This window comes from Nematolebias whitei, chromosome 15, assembly GCF_014905685.2.
Source record: "Nematolebias whitei isolate Nwh7 chromosome 15, NemWhi1, whole genome shotgun sequence".
NCBI classification, from domain to species: Eukaryota; Metazoa; Chordata; class Actinopteri; order Cyprinodontiformes; family Rivulidae; genus Nematolebias; species Nematolebias whitei.
Window position 1 is genome coordinate 8,948,000 of NC_056512.1, and position 9,246 is coordinate 8,957,245.

Genomic DNA, 9,246 nt, shown 5'->3' on the forward strand with positions numbered 1-9,246 from the left:
CTCCTGCCAGACACCTCTTCAGGGCTGGGACATCATCTACCAAATGGACCTTCCACGGCCTGCCTCTTCAAGTCCACCTTAGGACCTCATCTATCCATTGTCTCTACCTGTGTATCAACAGCGTCCCTTCAACAACCATCTTCAAACAAATCACAACTGGGTCAACTTGCTCCTCTCTCCACCGTCAATTACCTTCAAACTGGATCCTCTGCAAAACACAGGACCTCGCCTCTCCTCTCTTCTCCTTTTTGGCCTTCACTTAAAACACAAATGGTAAGGAGTTATTCTCTTACTCAAGGATTCAGTATTCTAAATACAAACAGAACCCATACTCACCTTGTCCTCTTCTCCCTTACAGATGCGACGACACGATCACCTGTAAATAAAGTTCAGATACCTTTTGTACTCCTGACCTTGTCTTTACTGAATCAGTCTGCTACTTGGGGGTCAACGTTGATGCAAACCTGATAGTGCCAACCAGGTCTCTCTCCTGACATATGAGGTTTAATTATATACGTTTACCCTTGAACACAAAACCTGCACAAAGGATGCAAAACACAGAAGTGATTAACACCCTCAACATTAAATGAAAAAAAAAAAACCCAACAACCACATTTCTCCACAAGTTTTTACCCACACATAAAAAAGTAATACTTCATATAATAATAATCAATCCTTTAAACAAGAGGAACATGGCTTGAGCATTATTCAATCAATTAATTTCAGTCCCAAACACTGCACAGAGGCACAACCAGCATGGTGCTCAGCGGCACCCAAAGTTCAGCAACCTGCAGCAGCAACCACAGATATCAAAAGGTTGATTTGTTTCACTCATGCTACCAACGCTTGGAGAGACACGGGGTGCATTCACACCAGCCCTGTTTAGTCCGCTTTAATCGAACTCTAGCTCGTTTGCCTAGGATGTCCAGTTCGTTTCGGGAGGTGTGAACGCGCCATCCAACTCTGGCCCGGGCTAAAACCTGGGTCTCGGTCCAGTAGAAGAGAACTCCAGCATGGTTCGAGTACAGTGTGAGGTTGTTTTCACACCTGATAGTCCAGTAGACTTGGTTCAGTTGGGGACCAATATTCATAACATTTTGTTTACATTTGAGCTGATGCGTTTGCATTCCCACTGCACTGTGCAGTCGAGTCAACCTGTTGAACCAACCTGTTCCCCAACTCGCCTGTGGTGGTGCTACACCAAGAACTACTGAAAGAAACAACACAAAAACCTCTGAAGACACTTCTTCTTCTTCTTCTGGAAATAAAAACAAAAATCGAGTGGCATTAAGTTTTAGCAGTTATAGCAGTTATATTTTGTCATTTTTCAAAAATGGACTCAGCATGAGCAGAAGATGAGGCAGAAGACCATGGAGAATATTGTTTTTCACACAAGGCAGCTGACGGCTTCATATAAAGTAAGAGAAATGCGTGTTTTGCCCTGCGCTGTACTCCACTTCTTGCTTGTGGAGCGGGGCCCGGTCTGTTTGCATTCACACTGTACTCGAACCGCGCTGGAGTTCTCTTATACCGGACCGAGACCTAGGTTTTAGCCCGGGCCAGAGTTCGCCTTTTTGTTCCGTGATAGAGTTTGATGGCACGTTCACAACTCCCCAAACGAACCGGACTTTCTAGGAAAACGAGCTAGAGTTCGATTAAAGCGGACTAAACAGGGCTGGTGTGAATGCACCCTGAATGTAAACAGACTGGGCCCGCTCCACAAGCAAGAAGTGGAGTACAGCGCAGGGCAAAACACGCATTTCTCTTAACTTATATGGAGCCGTCAGCTGCCTTGTGTGAAAAACAACATTCTCCATGGTCTTCTGCCTCATCTTCTGCTCATGCTGAGTCCATTTAAAAAAAAAAAGACAAAATATAACTCCTAAAACTGTTAAACTTGATGCCACTCCGTTTTTGTTTTTATTTCCAGAAGAAGAAGTGTCTTTAGAGAATTTTGTATTGTTTCTTTCAGTAGTTCTAGGTGCAGCGCCACCACAGGCGAGTGGGGGAACAGGTTGGTTCAACAGGTTGACGCGACTGCACAGTGCAGTGTGAATGCAAACGCACCAGCTCAAATGTAAACAAAATGTTATGAATATTGGTCCCCAACCGAACCGAGTCTACAGGACTATCAGGTGTGAAAACAACCTAGGTCCAAAGAGAAGAAGCGCTTCTGTTGTGAGCCAGACGAGCCCTCAAGTGATCCAAGACCCACTGTCCGACAGTTCCAGACCAAAGCCCTATAAAGAGAGAGTTGCGACACTCCCATAGACACCCATAGAAAGAATGGAATGCGGAAGTCACATGTGTCATGCAGCGGCAAATGGTTCCAAACAGCAGCAGTTCCAGCATTGAACGTAGTCCGTGTTTTCTCTGGTAAGTTGATGCAAATGCGACACATTTTTTTGTCATTGTGAAGCGTTATCTGACTGTTCTGTACCACAATTTATCAACATTAATACTTCATGTCGCCAGTTTTAGTTAATGAAACATGTTAAATTGCTAGTTGTGTTTTAACTGCAGCTGCTCTGCAACATGACGGTTTAAACGGGTCGATTTCTAATTCAGCGTTTTAAAATATCCATTACTGCTTAAATTTTGAAAGGTGGTCTTTTTTAAATTTATGGTAATTCCAGTTACTGAACTCAACTAGAAAATATTTGGCCTTTTTTTTCTGAGAGATTCATTCAACCTTTATTTATACAGGTAAATCCCATTGAGCCTGGAGGACTCATTTACAAGAGAGACCTGATTTAACAAAGAATGATGACAACATAACAACACGATTGATGTAATTTAGTTAAAGTTATTCATTCATTCATTCAACCTTTATTTAAACAGATAAATCACATTGAGCCTCGAAGACTCATTTACAAGTGAGATCTTTTTGGACAGACAAAAACAGTGGTTAGCTGGACACATGTAGGAGTTGGAGGTGAAAAAAATTCCTATCAGACTTATTTCTTGGCTGAGAAAAACCCTTAATATTGAAAAAACACCTTGCACAAACAAGCACATATTTACGTAGACATTCTGCAGAGCAGAGCACGAAGAAGGAAGAGACGAGAGCGGTCAACGACGCCTACAGATGCTCTCGAGGTCACTGTAATCAGTCAATGTCCTCCGGTGAGATCCATAAACATTCTCGAGGTATGTCGAGGAATGGCCAAGAATAACCTCTGAGAATCCAGAGTTCTGAAATGATGGCAGAAAGTTTTTTCAGCGGGGTTTCATCTGGTTATCAGTTGGAAATTCCTCAGGGAGGGGGTGGTGAGCGTCAGATCACATTTTCTCCAGGCGAAATTCAGATAAGATGGCCTTCAAGGACACCAATGCGACCAAATTTAGATAAACACACAGTTGTTTTGGGGACAGGCAGAACTTAATGACATCAACCTTGAGTCTGTGTCGGTCCACTCAGTTCCGAAATGTCCAAAATAACATGACCACACCGATGGAAAATGTCTGAGTAAAAATCCCCAAGATCTGATCCATTCAGCCCAAAGCATTTGAGTCCAGGTACTCGAGACATGAAACCAAACCATCATAAAGGCAAGCAGCATGATCGGGTCCAAATTTGCTGCTGACGACTTCCTTGATTGTAGATAAATACCAGGACCAGCTGAATCCAAAAAGCAGGAACCGGTTATCGTGAATCCAATTAAATATGTGTCCTTAAAATCCACAGATGGCAGCAGAGATAGACACATCATCAAGTCTTCCAGTCGATGAGATATCCAGCTGCGTACGTGCCAACAGGATAAATCGGCTCGCCTAAAGCCTGTCTTCTCTTGAAGAAATGTTGTAAATTGAGTTAAGGGACCAACTGGTCAGAAGAAGTCCATAATTATGGTTTGGAAGAAATGCAAGAGAGTCTCAGAGTCTCAGAAGCAGTTTCACAGACAGACAGAGCAGCAAAGCAAAGCGGAGAGGAAGGGAGGGAAGCATTCGATCTCGGCTTGAGCAAGTGGTGAAGTTATAGATCATTTGTCAAAGACTGCAGCATAAATTGTGACATTATCATTAAAGAAAAACATGATCGTGGAGATGAGTCTATTTTTTTCATGTTTTCCAGGTAAACCACAGGAGAATGACTTCATGAACTGAATGTTGCATCCAAAATATCACAACAAGATCTCATTTTCTGTCTTCCAAAACAATAACAGCTTAATCAAAATGTTTGAATAAAATTACTTTAACACCATAACCTTCATAAAGTTGGTATTTACTGCAGGACTGTTAAATTACATTAGCTATATATTATTAGTTTAGCGTTTGGTAATCATGGGTCAAGTTGAGATGAGACTCTTTCAAGACAGAACAAGACATAAGAATTATTACCAAGAATATATCAGCATCAATAAACTGTAGAACAGTAACAAAAACTCTTATTAAACTATCACAGGTACATTGAGATGGAGCTGGAAGTTATTCTTCATGCCAATTGTCTTCATCTGATCTTTTGTAAAAATATGTCAATTTATTTTCCATTAACATTTTTCTCCACAGGACTGAGTTAATTTTCTTGTCTGTGAGTTTCTTCTGTCCTGCTTATGTATTTTTTTTGTTCTAATTGTTCCTCAGGTTGTTCATCTCTGTTCCCTGACTGCCTGTTGATCCATCCTCCTGGTCCTGTTGATCCTGGATCATCAGATCCTGACATGTCCCCGTCCTCTGAGGACACATTTTCATCTTTCCCTCATCTCACTCGCCTCATTTCTGTTTCTTCCTCAGTCTCTGAAATTACAACGTCACTGTTAGAATGAAGATTAATGTTCAATAAAAAATATGACATGTCTTATTGTAACACTGTTCGTACCAAAGTTTAATTTAGGACAACATGTGTGATCACTGGTCAGATCACTGGTAAGGTCACTGGTCAGTGGAAGTTCTGCTGTTCTTCTCATCTGGTTCTGGTCCATGAACAACTTGTTGAACCTCCTTCAGTCTCACACGTCCTCACTGTGTCTCTCTGAACTGTCCTCTCTCTAAATGTGCCTGTAGTGACATTAGTTAATTTTCTTGCACATTTCTTTGACAGTTAAACATTTTGAGCCCTGATTGAAAATGTTTGTGCAGATTAAATTTACAGCTCTCAGTTTTGTGTTGTTGTGATGATGATGATGACGACGACGATGATGATGATGATGATGATGATGATGATGGTGCTCCTGCTGACTTGACATGATGTCATTAATAAACAGTATAAATGGCAGTAAAAGTACTTTATTAAAGCTTGTTTTACATTTTACATATTTTATAATAAATTGTTTGGAAATTTATTTTTGCACAATTAAAACTTATTTTGTCATCTGTTATGATTTTACAGTTTCATTTAAATTAACATTTTAATCAATGAATTACAATTTTACAATAGTTGTCAGGCTACAACCAACTCAGTTATCAGGTACTTGGTTGCCATAAAAAAAATAAAAAAAAAACGACAAATACAACAATTATATTCAGTCTGTCTTGTAAATGAGTCCTCGTGGCTCAATGGGACAAACTTGTTTAAATAAAATTGGATTCATATCTTCTATAGAAATCAAGAATTCATCCAGATGTTCTAAGGTAAGCTGGAGCAGATCTGAACTGCTGCATGGAGGACAAGGTGGAGCATTCTCATGCAGAGAACATCAGAAATAACTTTATAACAGGTGTTACTCTGATCTTTTTTTAACGTGTGTAACGTTATAAAACACTGACATGGCTATATTGATCATTGTATTGCATATAAAAAAAATTCTAACAAATATGTGTTTGCAGACTCGTTCCCTTCTAAAATTCAATGATAAATGTATCTGCCGCGTCTCAAAATGCTTTGATAAAATGCATAGTCTGTGAAATAATCAGTAATCAGTTCGTTACTGCTCAATAATTACTGAAAGACGTCAGGTAAAGTAAGAAAAGTCGATTTATGTGTTGTGTTGTGCCAGCAGCCGCTCAAACTGACTGACAGCGATGAGCTGTTTGGAACTATTGGGAGCTGCATGATCCACGTGACCGCGTATCGGCGAGTTCAAAGGGTGTCGCAACTCTCTCTTTATAGGGCTCTGGATAATGTCACAATTTTTGCTGCAGTCTTTGACAAATGATCTATAACTTGAACTAAATTACGTCAATCTTGTTGTTATGTTGTCATCATTCTTTGTTGAAATCAGGTCTCTCTTGTAAATGAGTCCTCGAGGCTCAATGGGATTTACCTGTAGAAATAAAGGTTGAATTAATCTCTCAGAACAAAAAAGGTCAAATATTTTCTAGTTGAGTTCAGTAACTGGAATTACCATAAATTAAAAAAAGACCACCTTTCAAAATTTAAGCAGTAATGGATATTTTAAAATGTAATGAGAGATAATATGGGTCTGATATTATCCATAATTTAAACGGATTCTTTCATTTTTCTGGACTGAGTAATATCGTGCCTTGAATGATTAAATGTGGACGGAAACGTGTTTTATCTTTGACCCACCACAACAGTGAGCCGTTTAATTAAAAACGATTTAAAACAACATCACACATTTACATTAATTGGCAGATTGATTACAATTAACACAGCTTAATTAATGAGCTTTACAATGAGAAATCATACGGCCATGATTTCTCACTTGCAACTGAAATACAACAGACATTTCTGAAAATATCTGGATTAATTACTGGCAGATAGAAGAGTTTTAAAGATGGGGAAATGAAGTTTAAATGGAGAGAGATGGGTGAGAGAATGTGTCTGTATAACCAGAAACAACACGCTCCTTTAGACGCAGCTTAACCCACGGTACACTCGCAGTTGAAGATAGACTCTTTTACCTTTGCAGACGATAGTTTCGGCTTCGGTGTAGAGTTTTCTTTCAACTCTTTTCAGCGTCTCCGTAAGAACAGCTGTGACCTCAGGAGTCGTGAGATCATCACAGAACAGACTTCCTCATTGTTCAGAGCGTTCGTCGGGTAGAGCCACAGCGAGACGTCGTGGCATCGACGGACTCTTGTCACTCCATTAGAAACTGCTCGGAACTTCTGTTCCTCGGAACTTCTCATTCGAGGTTCTCCCTGGAACTCTTGTTCTGCTCTGGAACGTTGTTCTGCTGGAACTCTTGTTCTGCTTGGAACTAGGAAGTGTCGACCCTTTTAAAGAGGTCACTTCCGGTTCCTCTGAGAACTTCCTGATTGGTTGAACGAACCAACCGGGGTGTGGTTTTAGTGACGTCAGAGGGTCATTACATATCAAGGAGACAGAGTAGATGTTTTAAGAACAGACAGAAAGATGTTTTGAAGAAACAGAGACATTTAGGAGCCAGTCTTCCTTCTATCTGTCTGAGAGAGTTAAACATGACATTTCGTTCCGATAAACATGTTTTTGACCGTTCCTTGACTTTTGACCGACATCACAACTTGCTCATTTCAGACAGAAGATAAAAAAAAATGCATAATTACTTTGTAACAGACATCTAACTTGATTTCTACTTTGAATGAGGATTAAAAATCATTAATACTATTTCACAGTTGATTTAAAGTGAGTAGTTCACTTCAACATTTAAAATGGTTTGAACTAAACACACTTTGATTATCAAGATATTGTAAAATAGTAATGATAATAAAAAGAGAGTGTTCTTTCAATTGATTAGTGCAGGACACACTTAGAAAATCTCTGGATGAGCTTAATTTGTATTTCTGAACTCAAATCAATGAAATAACAGTTCCTGTCCCAGGATCAGGTTTTGACCTGAGGCTTAGTTCACTACAGTCCCCCCTTTGGAAATCATCGCCTGTCCATGGGGATGAATTCCAACATGAACTTACGCCTTCGAATGTCCTTGAGCTTGATGTAATCCAGCAAGGGAAAACAAAAGTCAAAGAAGGTAATCCCACAACGGGTTGGTAATTCCATAATGTTGTTGGTAATTCCATAATGTTGTTGGTAATTCCATTGTAGTAATGCTTTAACCCCTTGGAAACAAAGTCTGTAATCCATTGGAAAAAGTCATATAATCCACAACGATAAATCCACAACGAATGGAGGTGTTGATTGATCAGCATACAGAGGGGTTCCCTTGATTGAACTGAAGATGCGGCCACTGGATGAAGAGTGGAGACCAACGTCAGGATTGCAGGTCTCCTCCAGCGAAGGTCGTCGCTGGGTGACGTCCAGTCGGTGCCGTTCTGGTTCAATGTGTCATGCAATTATGTGGTTTAAGGTGGGCTTATGAAGGGGATTTTACATAAGGCCTTAACCTATATGCACCTGGTGTGTAAGCTATTATGATTGGGAACAGCTACAGCTACCAGTTAAGGGGTGGAACATGCTGAAAAATTTTCATATAGGGATTTATACCTATAGAAGGGCATTCCAAACTATTTTTCCATTCCTAACTTGGTTTAAGTTAGATTTACATGGCAAAATATAGTTTGGTTCAATTGTCTGTTGTCTTTTAGACGACTGACTTGAGATTGGGTGTTTGGTTTCCCCATAAATGTTTTTGAAGTCTATGGCAAGACTCATCAAAAAGAATTAGCTATCCCCCCGAATAGAATTGTTCGAGTAGGTTCGGCTTAAGCGTTGTGAGACCAATGTAGATTATGGTACTGAAGGCAACATTAATCTACATTGACTCCGCAAAGATTAGGTTTTAACGAGTGAACTGCATGTTGGCATAGTTAAAGTCCTTTACAGTCTCCAACTAAAATACATACAAAACTCATTCTTACCTCAGAAACAAATATCAAAACCAAATAAACAACGTTTCAACATCGACAAGAGTAGTGACTAAGCAACTAGAAACATCGTTTCACTGCTTCACCTCACCCTGGTTGTCAGATTCAATCACGCTGTCCCGTTTGAGTGGTTTCTTTGCACACCTTGTGTGGTTTAACCTAGTTTCGATGTACCCATTTAACAATTGGCTCTTTTTGGCCTTTACTGATTTTTATCTGATAGACAACTGGAGACAGTTTGTCTGTTATCAGATGGGGTCCAGTCCATCTGGGCATCAGTTTACGGGCGAGAGTTCCGGTCCCGGACTCTCTTCTCCCAGTTGTGGGGACAAACATGTAGTACCAGACCCTGTCTCCCACTTGGAGTTCCTCGTGAGAGGCCTTTTGGTCGTAGTACGCTTTGCGTCCTTCAGCTGATTTTTCCAGGTTTTTCTGTGCGAAAGCAAAAGTGTTTTTAAGGTGTTTTTCCAAGTCTTTCATGTATTGTTGTGTAGTGAAGGCTGTTGCCATGGCAGCATCGCCTGGTTGGTACAACAGGTG